Below are 15,258 nucleotides of genomic sequence, written 5' to 3' on the forward strand. Positions count from 1 at the left end.
ACTTTTGCTTTTTGGTTCTAGTTTTTGAGATAATGGACGTCCATGTAAATAATGCATTCGCAATAGCTTTTGGTTTGTCTTTTGACTATTTAACAGTGTCTTAGGTAATGAAATATCCCATATAATTATTTTGTATTTCAATTTGTAGGCCTACAATACTATAAAAGCGACTTATTGAAGTCAGAAATCAACTGTGAATTTGCAGAGGAAATAAGTAGGCTACAGTATAAGTTTGTCAACCCAGTCTTGGTTTATACCCAAAAAGTTCTGTCTTAATAAATATATAAATACAGTGGTACCTCAGAACTCGAACTTAATCCGTTCAGAACTCCGGATCGAATCCGAAAAAGTTCGGGCTTCTGATTGAATTTTCCCCATAAGAAATAATGGAAAACCAATTAATTGGTTCCCGGCCCCAAAAATTACACCTAAATATGTTTGTTTTAGCATTTAAACACAAAATGAACCGGTTTAAACAAGAAGAGCATATACTGTACTAAAGACATCTAAGCACATTTATCAAAACAGTAATTTGTAAAGTAAGAAAATAAATGTATCCAATGTGTAAAGTTAAAAAAAAACAATGTGTCCTGCTCTGATCGTCCGCTCCTTCCGTGTGCCACGCCCCCTCGTTAACATAAGAACATAAGAAATTTACAAACGAGAGGAGGCCATTTGGCCCATCAAGCTCGTTTGGGGAGAACTTAACTAATAGCTCAGAGTTGTTAAAATCTTATTTAGCTCTGATTTAAAGGAACCCATGGTTTTAGCTTCCACTACACTAGCAGGAAGACTATTTCATACTCTAACTACACGCTGTGTAAAGAAGTGCTTCCTCAAATTTGTTTTAAAATGTTCTCCTGCTAATTTCCACTTATGGCCACGAGTTCTAGTATTTAGACTAATATTGAAATAGTCATTTGGCTGAACAGCATCTAGACCCGTTAGAATATTATAGACCTGAATCATATCCCCCCTTAGTCTCCTTTGCTCAAGGCTAAACAGCTATCCTCTCCTCATAAGACATTCCTCTAAGACCAGGAATCATTCTCGTAGCTCTTCGTTGCACCTTTTCTAAGGCAGCAATGTCCTTCTTGAGGTATGGTGACCAAACCTTCACACAGTATTCTAGGTGGGGTCTTACCAAGGAATTATATAAGTGTAACATCACCTCCCTTGACTTAAACTCCACACACCTAGAGATATAACCCAACATTCTGTTGGCCTTCTTTATTGCTTCCCCACACTGGCGAGAGTGGGACATGGAAGCATCAACATACATACCGAGATCTTTCTCGTATTCAGCTACCTTTATTTCAGTGGAACCCATAAAATATCTGTACTTTATATTTCTGCTCCCTGCATGGATTACCTTACATTTATCTGTGTTAAATTTCATCTGCCAAGTATCAGCCCATTTGCTAATTAAATCCAGATCCCGTTGAAGCCTCTGTGCTGCTAGATCAGTATCTGCTACACTGCTCACCTTGGTGTCGTCTGCAGATTTAACCAGTTTACTGTATGTATTTGTGTCAATAATATTAATGTAAATTAGGAACAATAGTGGTCCTAAAATTGAACCCTGCGATACCCCACTATGAACGGAGGCCCACTGTGACATTGTGCCTCTAATAACTACTCGCTGCTTCCTGTCAGTTAGCCAGTTTTCGATCCAAGCCGCCACAGTTCCTAAAATCCATGCAGCTTTAAGCTTTAGCAAGCGCCGTTTGTAGGGGACAACATCAAAGGCCCGCGTGGAATCCCCGGGTGATCAGCTGTTTCTGGTTGAATCCTCTTGTATTTCGTCTGTGTTTCAGTTTGTTCACCCCGGTCCGGTTATTGTATTGTCTCTCTGCATTTTGCCTGCCTTACCTGTAATTAAACCCCATATTCCCCAATACCCTGACGTCTGCGCCTTTGTCTCCATTCCGTCCCCGCTCGGCAGGACAATATTATTATAATTAAATGTATTCATGGTTTATTATTAATATTAAAATAATTAATAAGAAATCTTTATTTTAAAATGTATTTTATTCTATAATAATAATTACTGTTACTGTCTATCAGTCTAAATGTATTTTTACTGTCTAGATATATGTATTCAGCTTGTGTAAACATACACGATGAGCGAATGCGAGGCTGAGACTGAAGCATTACCCTTTGTTTCCGCTGAGAGACATGCCGTGTGACTCAAGTTATCTTAGGTCAGCGTTCACGATTTGACTTCTGAGATTCAGATCGAGTACTAGGTAATTTTTTTCCGAACTGGTTGGTTCGACTTTTAAGAAATTCGAGTTTTAATGAGTTCGAGAACTGAGGTACCACTGTACATGTAAAAATAATGACTTCATCAAGAAGAGCCTACATTTATCAAATACATGAATGACACTGAGGCTTCGGCGTGGAAGAGTTTTGTCTCTGTTGTGAAGAACTACTTGGGTAATCACAGAGCAGACAATTATGAAGAATTGGTAACAGAGTAACAGCGAATGGACACAATGGCACTCAAAGATCAGAAAACACCACAGAGAGAGAAGATATGGGACTTGAGTTGAAACTTGAACATTGGGCGAAAAGTAGTTACACGAAGACTCTAGAGGATTAAATTCCACAGTTTGGGGGCTGCGACTTTGAATGACAGCACCCATGATAGAAAGTTAACATCAGACAGCAGACCTAAAGAAGATGATCTAAGACAGCAAACAGGATAATTGGGCTGAAGTAGTTCTGTAAGATAGTGAAGAGGATAGCCATGAAGTGCCTACATGTAAGTAGGATCATTTTATATTGAATATGATAAAGTACAGAAAGCCAGTGGAGGTCATGAGGTATAAGGGTGAGCGTTGAGTGTGGCAGGGCCAGCAGGGGGCATGTAAACCCAGCACCTGTGTGTTCACCTTGCACGTTGTTACACTCAAGTCTAGGGTTGGAGCCTAACAAAGTGAAAGGGAAGGAGGGATTGGGAAGGACAAGACAACCAGAGCTAGGAGAAGGGAACACGGGACACAAAGGGAGTCTTTTTATAGGTTTTCACAGACACTTTACAAACACTAGGTGTAACGAACGTCAGGAGTGACAAAGGCCAAAGAAACAAACAAAAACACATCTACCGAATACAACCCCACTAATCCTAAGTGAACACAACAAAAGGGTAAACGAAACAACAATGCCTAAGCCTAACTCCCTAACTGAACAAACAGTAATTCCGACGCTTACGAAGAAACAAAAACAGGCAGACACTCCTTACACACACCTAGTGGAACACGTAAACACACAGCCGAAGCGACAGTATCCAGAGGGGAGATCAAAGAGTCGAAGACGAGGCGAAGTTGGAGTACAAGCGAAAGTTCAAAATCAAACAGGCAGTCAAAACCAGGGCGAAGGTACAATAAGGGCGAGGCAAAAATCATAAATCAAGAACAAAAACAGTCATACACGAGCAGTCACACCAAAAACAAAGCGAATGAAGAGCGAGTTAGCAGGCGAGAAGCAGGCAGACGAAGTGACGAAGCAGCAGCCTTTTCTGTCGACGAACTGGAAAATGCTCCGAAGGCAAGGGAGGCGGGGCCAGATCCAGAAGGCGGAGTCTAGGGAGCGGTTGACGAATGGGTGAGTGGCAGGACGTCCGAAGAACCTGTAGGCATCCTCCCGAACTTACGGCACGTACTTTCCTTACGGCACATAACAATGTGTAACAGTGTTCATGCCAGACCTGAACACCATAATATTGTCCTTATGCAACTGTAACCCCGATAAGATGGGTTAAAATAAATTAGTTATTCTAAAGTTAAGCATTTTATTTTGGAAGCCAGAAGTTCTTTTATTTTGACGTATTGCTACATAGCGTACGAGCGAGAGGGAAGCCGGAAGTTCTTTTAATTTGACGTGTCACTACATAGCGTATGGGCGAGAGAGCGCGAGAGAGAGTCAGAGAAAAGTTAAGAGAATATTGATATTTGTTAAGAGATTAGCAAAGTTGGAAGGGAGAGTTTTAAAGGATTCGAGTTATTTGAAGTTCACCAGGAGTACTGGACACTTTTGTTGTTGTGTGTGTACGTGTTCCTGTGCCCCTGTCTCGGTAAGCATGCATTTCTTAACTTGTTAGCTTTATGCTAGCGGTTCGGATAGGATTCATAGAAAAAATCTATGTTACAGAAATATTCCAAGTCTTAATTTACTGTTGAAAATTTGTGTTCTTTTGAGGTGTGTGTGCTTAGGACGTACTATTGTTTTGCAATGTTATATTAATTACTACGGTAATCAGTTTGTGAATTAAATGTATATATTTTGGAAACTGTATTTAGATGATATTAAGGGAAAAGTTCTAATATATTTGTACACTGAGAAATCTGTATTTTTCAGTATATGGATGTATTTACATTGTTAAATGCTGTTGGAATAATAATTTGAATTCAATGTTGTACAACATATTGGAAAAAGATGAGCAAGGAATTATTTGTATGTGTAGAAGTGTAACACCTGGTTGTCAACGCAGGTCAAGTTTTAGGACCCCCAAAGGTTTTTTGGAGAAGGAGATGTAATGGTGAATCAGATGGCGAGCCACCCAGTTGGATACCTGAGCTCTGCGTGATTCCACAGCACTATTTGAGCTTGAACTCAAGAGTGGTAGGATCACTCTAGCACCCAAAAACTGGACAACCAGTCACGCAATTTCAAACTCCATATAATTTACTTTAAATTGAACTACAAGGACATTCTTTTGTTGTTACAAGGAAAAAGGACCCATTTTATTTAATTGTGATTTAAATGTGTGTTTCTGTTAAATTGTCCTAAATACAAATTATTTTCTGCATAAAGTAATCAGTGTCTGGTTATTGCACTTGTGTGTAGCTCCTTTCGAACCTGGAAGAAGTGTACTTACCCAGGAGTGGGTTACACGGTAAAAAGTGGCGAGCCAGCCAGGAGCTATTTGCAGAAGTGCAATACCAAGCTTTGTGTAACATCAAACTGTGAACTGTAATTGTATGTTAGTTAGGCATCAGTAATCAAAATGGAAGTGATTGAAACTGAAAGTATCAAGGTTCCAAATTCCCTTATCATTACAGGGTTATCTCGTACAGAGGTAGATGAGGAAATAATTGAGTGCTTAAAGCGATATGGTAAAATTTCAAGAATAATTCAAGTTTCCGGTGTTCAAGGCCAATCCATAATTGAGTATGAATCTGGTACAGCTATTAAAGCACTTGAGGAGCAGTTGCCTTTTGATAGAACTAGTGATGCAAACCCTGACATATCATATCATGTAGATGCTCTTGCCAGTGTATATTCCGTTGCACGAGGTCAAGGCATCACAGGTTCATTTTTGTCTGAGCTTAGGAAAATGGCTAATGTAACCCATGTTAAAATATGACATAAATAAGAATAAATAGTTTAAAAGCTGCATAAATAAATTTGAAAGCTAAGTGATTCATTTAATGTAAGTTAATTCATCAGAGTTAAAAAAAAAAAAAAAAATGTGAATAATGTTAATACAACAATTTAATGTTTAAGGTTAAAAGTATGCTGACAGAAAATTCATGGCACTGCCCCCTTAAGGAACTAGTGACGCGGGACGCAGTACTTCAGTGGCGTGAGAGAGATCGGAGGGAATGAACTGTGTTCAATAAGCAAAGAAAAGAGTGAAAAAGTTGATTTTGCAGTTGAAAAAACATAACTTACCTGTTCGGGAACTGACGGGGATTTTATGAGAACTAATCCACACCGGTTTTGGTCAAGTTTCTTTGCTTGATATGAAGCTCGGTCGGAGCGAAGATTGGTCTGCAGTGTGCGGACGTGCATATGCACAGACAGGATTCAAGATGGCGAGCCAGACCCAGACTTTTAACTCGTCTTTTCCATCGCATCAGTGAGGAAATCTCCTGTATACGGTGACCCGCTGCCAGAGTGGTAGGAGTATCAGGAATTTGTTTTGAACTGGATTGGAAACTGTTTGAATTATTATTTTTGGACGGAACCGAACTGAATAATTGAATTCACTTTTGGACTTGAACTTGAGTTTAAGGTTCATACTTTTATTTTCATATTGAGTTCCTACAGTATGTTTGAATGTGACACGAAATGTTTGTGGTCCACTTTGATTTGATTGTGTAAATTGAAGGTATTTTCTTACCTGTGAAAGAAAGGAAGAAAGAGTTAACTCAGGAAAAAAAGATAGAGATTCTAAAATAGGTAATATCCAGGACAAGACCGGTCTAATTTAGATTAGTCTGACAAAAATAACTTAGACGAACTAAAGAACAAGAAAAAAGAGTGAAATACCTTTTCACTGATTACATCTACCTCAATACTAGAGACCTGCGGGGTATATTTTTCCATTTTGTTTTTGCATATTCCATGTGTGTTTGTATTCAGTAAATTGCTAGCTTTTTGTATTTAAATCAACGGTCTCTGGTGTAATTATTTTTGCTCCCCACTCCTTAGAACCTAGAACTGGTCCAGTGGCGCTGTAAGTGGTGTGATACCGGTGCTACAACTTGGCGAGCCAGCCAGGAGTGGCTTAAAGCATTTAAAACTAGAAACCAGAGACCGTATAGTATTGTTATCAGTGATTCATTATGGATGTTATTCAAACGAGTAGTGTGAAAATCCCTAACTCGGTCATAGTTAGTGGTATAGCCGGTACAGAAGCTGATGAAGAACTATATGATTTCCTGAAACAATATGGTTCCATTCAAAGGGTAATTCCGGTAGATTTCGCTGAGCCAACGTCAGACAAACAGGCTGTAGTAGAGTATGTGTATGGTACAGCTATGCAGTCTCTCTTACCTTCATTGCCACGCAGACTCAACAGTAAGATTCAGACTGATGTCACTTATCACATTAGAGCCTTAGCCAGTGTCTACACACCTGTAGCTAGCAAAACAGCTACACAGGTTTACCTTTCAGAGTTAAAGGACATTGCAAAACTGACTGGCAAGGACTTTGCAGCTGTCCTCAGGGAAGAGCTCTCCGCTATCAGTGAGAGTGTTGATCTAGATCAATCAGAAACCCAAGATGAAGATACGGAACAGAACTTACCTGATACCCCAGGGCAATATGGTCCTGAAAATGCTGCACAGGTAAGCCCCCTGCCCAGTACAGCCCCAGGACAGCATGTTCAACATCATTGGTCTCCACCACCATCTAAAGAAAAGACACAGCCTGCTCTGAAACTTTCTGACGTCAACCCACCTGACATACAAAAGGTAATAGTCGAGCACATAGTGAGGAATGAAGATTCTGCTTTGCAGGTGCACACTTCTTTGACACTCAGACCCTTCACTGGGCGCTTTCCCCGATCTAACAACGAAGTAGATTATGAGACATGGCGTTCCAATGTGGAACTTCTTCTTAAAGACACAACGCAGTCTGGTCTTTACAAGTCACGGAAGCTTCTTGAAAGTCTCTTATCACCTGCCATTGATATTGTGAAGCACCTGATGCCTGAATCTCCCTTTAATGCGTACTTAGAGATCTTGGACTCCGCTTTCGGCACTGTCGAGGATGGAGATGACCTTTTCGCAAAGTATCTTAACATAATGCAAGATAATGGTGAGAAACCCTCAGCTTATCTACAACGGCTACAGGTGATGCTGAACACCACCCTCAGGAGGGGAGGTGTAACCGCAAACGACCTTGACCGGCATCTTCTCAGACAGTTTGTCAGAGGCTGCTGGGACAACATCTTGATAGCTGAACTCCAGCTAGAACAAAAGAAACAGAACCCACCTACCTTTGCTGAACTTCTCCTGTTACTCCGCATAGCAGAAGATAAGCGTGCTTCCAAAGCATCCCGCATGAAACGGCACCTCAATATTGCAAAACCAAGAGCGTCTTCTTATTATCAGGGTATTTATGTGCAGAGTGAGGAGGACTGCAATCCATCTCAGCCAGCTCTTGATCACAGGTCCGAAATCCAAGACCTAAAGAAACAAATAGCTGATTTACAGTCCCAGCTCACACGTATCACACAGAAAGACAGTAGGAAGGCTAAATCAGCTGCCAGACCAGTAGCTCCCCAAACAGCCATCACTCCAACATCTCAAAGGCCGCACCACAGCCGAGATGTAAACAACAACACAAGCAATAGACTAAGGCCCTGGTATTGCTTTAGATGTGGAGAGGACGGACACATTAAACCTCAGTGTGAAAGTGAGCCGAACCCATCTCTTGTAGCTGAGAAGAGGAAGCAGCTAAGAGAAAAGCAGTTAACATGGGACAATGAAAATGGTGCTTTAAAGCCTAATCGTTTAAACTAGACCCAGTTCCTGTTGTGGGACAGACGGGGACTGGAACACAGACAAAGTGTCCCAAAAAGAAGCTGCACAGAGCCCGTGTGTACTTTCACACACAAAAACAGACAGTGACCCTGCCAAAAGGGCTGATTGGAGCCAAGTGCACCGCACAAGTGACCATAGGTAACAAAGACTGCAGATGCTTGTTGGATTCAGGCTCTCAGGTAACAACGATCCCCAATTCTTTCTATTTAGAGAACCTGTCACACTTACCTATGAATTCCTTGAATGATCTGCTTGAAGTGGAAGGAGCCAACGGCCAAAGCGTCCCTTACCGAGGTGTCGAGGTCACCATCAGATTCCCAAAGAGCGTGTTTGGAGCGGATATTGAGGTGCCCACACTGGTTTTAGTTGTACCTGACATGCGCTCCACCTTGTCATCAGTGCTTATAGGCACAAATACCTTGGATGTCCTCTATGAAAAGTATGCAGATATCGCACCTCAGGATTATGAGTTTCTTCCTTACGGCTATAAAGTTGTCTTAAAGACCCTTGAAATCAGGAAAAGACAGTCTGTTGATTCCAGTTTAGGAGAGGTAAGGCTTCATAGTAGGGATTTTGAGACTATTGCAGCTGGACAGACCAAAGTTCTTAACGGATCAGTGAGTCGCAGGACAACTGATGTTGGAAAATGGGTGATGGTAGAGTCACCAAAGTTATTTTCCTTGCCAGGCGGCATCCTGGTGACAGATAGCTTGGTAAGCCTACCACCAAAACTACCACGCTGCATACCAGTCATGCTCAGGAATGAGTCACATCATGACATCACCCTATCCCCAAAAGCTGTAATAGCAGAGATACACGCTGTCAAGAGTGTTCAATCAATTAAGACCCCTGACTCAGACCTTCACACAAAACCTGACCGAAAATTAAATCTCAACCTTGACTTCACTGACTCTCCCGTACCCAATGAGTGGAAAGAGAGGATAACTGAGAAATTAAGTGCCATGCCGGAAGTGTTTGCACTGCACGAGCTTGATTTTGGTCACACTGACAAAATAAAACACCACATAACCCTCAGTGACGAGACGACCTTCAAACATAGAGAAACAAGATTCTAACGGGTCTGGATGCTGTTCAGCCAAATGACTATTTCAATATTAGTCTAAATACTAGAACTCGTGGCCATAAGTGGAAATTAGCGGGAGAACATTTTAAAACAAATTTGAGGAAGCACTTCTTTACACAGCGTGTAGTCAGAGTATGGAATAGTCTTCCTGCTATTGTAGTGGAAGCTAAAACCATGGGTTCCTTTAAATCAGAGCTAGATAAGATTTTAACAACTCTGAGATATTAGCTAAGTTCTCCCCAAACGAGCTTGATGGGCCGAATGGCCTCCTCTCGTTTGTAAATTTCTTATGTTCTTATAGACCAAGACCTATACACCCCCAAGATATAGAGGCTGTGCGTAACCATCTCGAGCAACTCCTTGATGCAGAAATCATCCGTGAATCGGAGTCACCCTTCTCCTCGCCGATTGTCGTCGTCAGGAAAAAGAATGGCGATATCAGACTCTGCATAGACTACAGAAAATTGAACACCCAAACAATAAAAGATTCATACGCCTTATCTAATCTTGAAGAGTCATTCTCAGCGTTGACCGGGTCCAGGTGGTTCTCAGTGCTCGATCTCAAATCAGGCTTCTATCAAATAGAGATGGAGGAAGCAGACAAACACAAAACCGCATTCGTCTGCCCACTAGGATTTTTCGAGTTTAACAGGATGCCTCAGGGGATAACTAATGCCCCTAGCACGTTCCAGAGGCTTATGGAGCGTTGTATGGGAGAGTTAAACTTGAAGCAAGCCCTAGTTTTTCTTGATGACCTCATCATCTTCTCTTCGACGCTAGAGGAACACGAGGAAAGGTTGATGCGTGTGCTCAACCAATTGAAAGAGTTTGGCTTGAAACTGTCGCCAGGGAAGTGCAAGTTCTTCCAAACTTCTGTAAAGTACCTCGGCCACATCGTGTCTGAAAGGGGCATCGAAACTGATCCAGACAAAGTAGTAGCATTAAAAACCTGGCCAAAACCAAACAACCTGAAAGAGCTAAGAACCTTCCTGAGTTTCTGCGGTTATTACCGCCGGTTTGTGAAGGACTACTCAAAGATTGTGAAGCCACTCAACGAGCTCACTGCTGGCTATCCACCGCTGAGAAAGCGCACTAAAACCACAGAGAACCCTGAGAAATACTACAACCCAAAGGACCTCTTTGGTGACAGATGGACGCCTACTTGTCAGGCAGCGTTCGACACCATAATCGAAAAACTGACAACAGCACCCATCCTCGGGTTTGCTGACCCCAAACTCCCCTACATTTTACACACAGATGCGAGTACCTCGGGACTCGGTGCTGCCCTTTACCAGGAGCAACAAGGACGGAAGCGGGTAGTTGCCTATGCAAGTCGAGGTCTGTCGAAATGTGAGTCCAAGTATCCTGCACACAAATTAGAATTCCTTGCCCTTAAATGGGCAGTGACAGAGAAATTCCAGGATTACTTATATGGGAATACGTTCCTTGCTGTCACCGATAGCAATCCGCTAACATACATTCTTACCTCTGCTAAGCTCGACGCCACAAGCTACAGATGGTTAGCCGCTCTGTCGACATTTGATTTCCAGCTACAATACAGAGCCGGTAAGCAGAATCAAGACGCGGATGGGCTGTCCAGGCGTCCCCACGGCAGATTTCCTGATGACCTATCATCACAAAAAGAGTTGGAGAGGATACAACAATTCACAAAAAGACACTTATCAGGGGCTGATTATGCACACCTGAATGAAAACACCATCAAAGCTATCTGTGAGAAGCACTTGGTTCGCCAAGTGATCAACAATCACTTTGGGGAAACATCAGCCAGCACCATCTTGGTTGTGTCACTTGCCCATCATCCAAAGGCTCTACCACAAAGCTTTGAGGAAGAGGATCAGCTTGGTGGCTTACCTGTCATCCCTTTATTAGCCCCAGCTGAATTAAGAGACAAGCAAAATGCTGATCCCTGCATCCGTGAAGTACTCAGGCAAGTGGAGTTAGAAGAGAAACCCCCACCATCCCTGAGGAAGGAATTTCCTGAGCTTGGTCTCTTATTTAGGGAGTGGGACAAACTTACTGTCTTAAATGGTGTCTTGTATCGCAAGCGGCAAGAGGGTGCTCAGACTCCATGAAGTCCTGAGATCCTTGGTCCTCAAGAGCCTCCATGACGACATGGGCCACATGGGCGTAGAGCGCACTCTAGATCTCGTCCGGAAGCGTTTCTATTGGCCCAAAATGTCAGCCGAGATAGACGCTAAGGTCAAAACCTGCAACCGCTGCATACGACGTAAGGCTATTCCTGAGAAAGCCGCACCACTCGTCAACATCATCGCTACAAGACCACTCGAACTTGTGTGCATGGACTTTCTCAGTGTGGAGCCGGACTCCAGTAACACCAAAGACATTCTGGTCATCACCGACCATTTTACAAAATATGCAGTGGCTGTCCCCACCCCGAATCAGAAAGCCAGGACAGTGGCTAAGAGCCTGTGGGACCATTTTTTTTGTCCATTATGGCATCCCTGAAAAACTCCACAGTGACCAAGGTCCCGACTTCGAGTCCCGAACAATAAAAGAACTGTGTGAGCTCATTGGTACTCGAAAGATAAGAACCACCCCTTACCATCCAAGGGGGAACCCTGTAGAACGCTTCAACAGGACCCTGCTCAACATGTTGGGAACCCTCGAGAATCAGAAAAAGAGTCACTGGCGGGATTACGTCAAGCCATTAGTACACGCTTATAATTGTACCAAAAACGAGACAACTGGTTTTACCCCTTACGAGTTAATGTTCGGGCGTCAGCCAAGATTGCCAGTTGACCTAGCCTTTGGCCTACCAGTCAATCACCAGCCAGGCTCACACTCGCAATATGTTCGCAATCTGAAATCCCAACTCGAAGACAGTTACAAAGTAGCAACTGAGAATGCTAAAAAGACAGCCAGTCACAACAAAGCGAGGTTTGACAAGCATGTTGTTAATTCCACCTTGAAAGAAGGCGACAGAGTCTTGGTCCGAAACGTCCGTCTTAGAGGCAAACATAAGTTGGCCGACAGGTGGGAGTCCGATGTGTATATTGTCCAGAGGCAGTCTGGAGACGTCCCAGTGTATGTCGTGAGGCCTGAGACAAGAGATGGTCCACAAAGAACTCATCGTGACCTCCTGCTGCCATGCGGTTTCCTTCCTGTGACCCCAATCGGAAGTGAAACTAACCCATCAATGGCAGTGAGACGACCAAGAACTCGACAACATCCTAAAAATGACAGTTCAGATAGAGCTGATGGGGATGGATCCCAATCTGACTCCGAGGAATATCACTATGATGGACACAGAGCCCTAAGAGTGGAAACATTAGGTTTTGACCCGACCCCTGAACCGATAGAACACTTACCAGAAAGGATTGATCCGGAATCCTCCAAAGAGTCAACTGCTGTTAAGCATGATCCTTCAAACGTGGCCAAAGCTCTTCCTGAAGATGTTCCTGTAGAGACTTGTGATCTAGACTTACCTGATCCTGAAGAGAGCAGCCCAACCGTTGGACAGGAAACTGGAAACCTACCTGAGGAAGGCCTGGATAATGTCCATCCTTCTACTCAACCTGTTCAAGAGGGCAAAGGAGACACAAGTGTTATGGACCAAACTGACATCCAGACAGAAGGTGACTGTTCTAGAAGACCTATCAGAGACAGAAAGGCGGCTAAAAGACTGCCTTACCCTGAGTTAGGGAACCCATTGGTTACAACGGTTCAGTCTTTATTTCAAACCTTGAGTGATGTGTTTATAGATTCCCTTAAAGAGCCTAGCTTTCCAAAAACCCCTAGAGTTATGACAGTATAGATTCAGAATGCACAGGGACGTGCATTAGGTAAAGAGGGGAGGATGTAACCCATGTTAAAATATGACATAAATAAGAATAAATAGTTTAAAAGCTGCATAAATAAATTTGAAAGCTAATTGATTCATTTAATGTAAGTTAATTCATCAGAGTTAAAAAAAAAAATAAAAAAAAATGTGAATAATGTTAATACAACAATTTAATGTTTAAGGTTAAAAGTATGCTGACAGAAAATTCATGGCACTGCCCCCTTAAGGAACTAGTGACGCGGGACGCAGTACTTCAGTGGCGTGAGAGAGATCGGAGGGAATGAACTGTGTTCAATAAGCAAAGAAAAGAGTGAAAAAGTTGATTTTGCAGTTGAAAAAACATAACTTACCTGTTCGGGAACTGACGGGGATTTTATGAGAACTAATCCACACCGGTTTTGGTCAAGTTTCTTTGCTTGATATGAAGCTCGGTCGGAGCGAAGATTGGTCTGCAGTGTGCGGACGTGCATATGCACAGACGGGATTCAAGATGGCGAGCCAGACCCAGACTTTTAACTCGTCTTTTCCATCGCATCAGTGAGGAAATCTCCTGTATACGGTGACCCGCTGCCAGAGTGGTAGGAGTATCAGGAATTTGTTTTGAACTGGATTGGAAACTGTTTGAATTATTATTTTTGGACGGAACCGAGCTGAATAATTGAATTCACTTTTGGACTTGAACTTGAGTTTAAGGTTCATACTTTTATTTTCATATTGAGTTCCTACAGTATGTTTGAATGTGACACGAAATGTTTGTGGTCCACTTTGATTTGATTGTGTAAATTGAAGGTATTTTCTTACCTGTGAAAGAAAGGAAGAAAGAGTTAACTCAGGAAAAAAAGATAGAGATTCTAAAATAGGTAATATCCAGGACAAGACCGGTCTAATTTAGATTAGTCTGACAAAAATAACTTAGACGAACTAAAGAACAAGAAAAAAGAGTGAAATACCTTTTCACTGATTACATCTACCTCAATACTAGAGACCTGCGGGGTATATTTTTCCATTTTGTTTTTGCATATTCCATGTGTATTTGTATTCAGTAAATTGCTAGCTTTTTGTATTTAAATCAACGGTCTCTGGTGTAATTATTTTTGCTCCCCACTCCTTAGAACCTAGAACTGGTCCAGTGGCGCTGTAAGTGGTGTGATACCGGTGCTACACTAAGCTTAGTGGGAAGTCGTTTGAGCAGGTTTTGCATAAGGAGCTAACTAGAATAAATGAGGTTGTGGGGATGAGCTTTTTGCAGAATTCCTGAATATAAATCAGGATTCAGGAGAGAGCCCATCCAGTTACCTCCATAGATTGCAGAGTGCTTTGAACAAATTTGTAAAGTTGAAAGCCATTCCACCTGCTGATTCTGATAAACAGCTTCTAAAGCAGTTCTGCCGAGGGTGTTGGAACAATAGTTTGATTATGGCACTTCAACTTGAGCAGAAAAAGGATCACCCACCTACATTTGCAGAGCTGTTACTACTTTTACGTATGGAGGAAGGTAGGCAGACAGCAAAAGCTAGCAGAATGAAGCAGCATTTAGGATTTACAAAGACTAGGGTTCAGTCTCAAGTACATGATGTTTGCCTGGTTGAGGGCACTGAGTGTGATTCACCTGCTCCACATGCAACTGGATCTTCAGCTATAAAGCAAATTCAGAAGCAGATTGCTGACCTGCAAGCCCAGATTGCAATGCTTTCTCACCATAAAGACCAGAAATCTGCCAAAGTAAACACTGGGAAACCTAAGGTAAAGACTAGAGAGCAGTCAGTATCTGTTGAGGTGTCAACTGGAAAACATGCTAGTGTAGCCAAGAAACCCAAACCTTGGTACTGTTTTCGATGCGGTGAGGATGGGCACATTGCAAGTGGTTGCACTGATCCTCCAAATCCTGCATTGGTCAATGTGAAGAGGAGAGAGTTAAAAGAGAAACAGCAAGCTTGGGAGAAGGAAAACCCTTCACATGGAAATGACACTTTAAACTAGAAAATGTTCTTATTGAGGGGCGAATAGGATCAAATGAGATTGAATGTCCCACACCAAAACCCGAAATAAAGAGCAAAGCTATACTGAATGAG

The 15,258-nt window shown here is 42.3% G+C and overlaps 1 long non-coding RNA gene across 2 annotated transcripts in view; it reads right to left on the bottom strand.

The window, feature by feature from the left end:
* The window catches only part of LOC111853001 (uncharacterized), a 41,479-nt gene that overhangs the window by 1,190 nt on the left and 25,031 nt on the right, over nt 1–15,258 (bottom strand). The window lies entirely within an intron of this gene.

Source organism: Paramormyrops kingsleyae, chromosome 1, assembly GCF_048594095.1.
Source record: "Paramormyrops kingsleyae isolate MSU_618 chromosome 1, PKINGS_0.4, whole genome shotgun sequence".
NCBI lineage: Eukaryota > Metazoa > Chordata > Actinopteri > Osteoglossiformes > Mormyridae > Paramormyrops > Paramormyrops kingsleyae.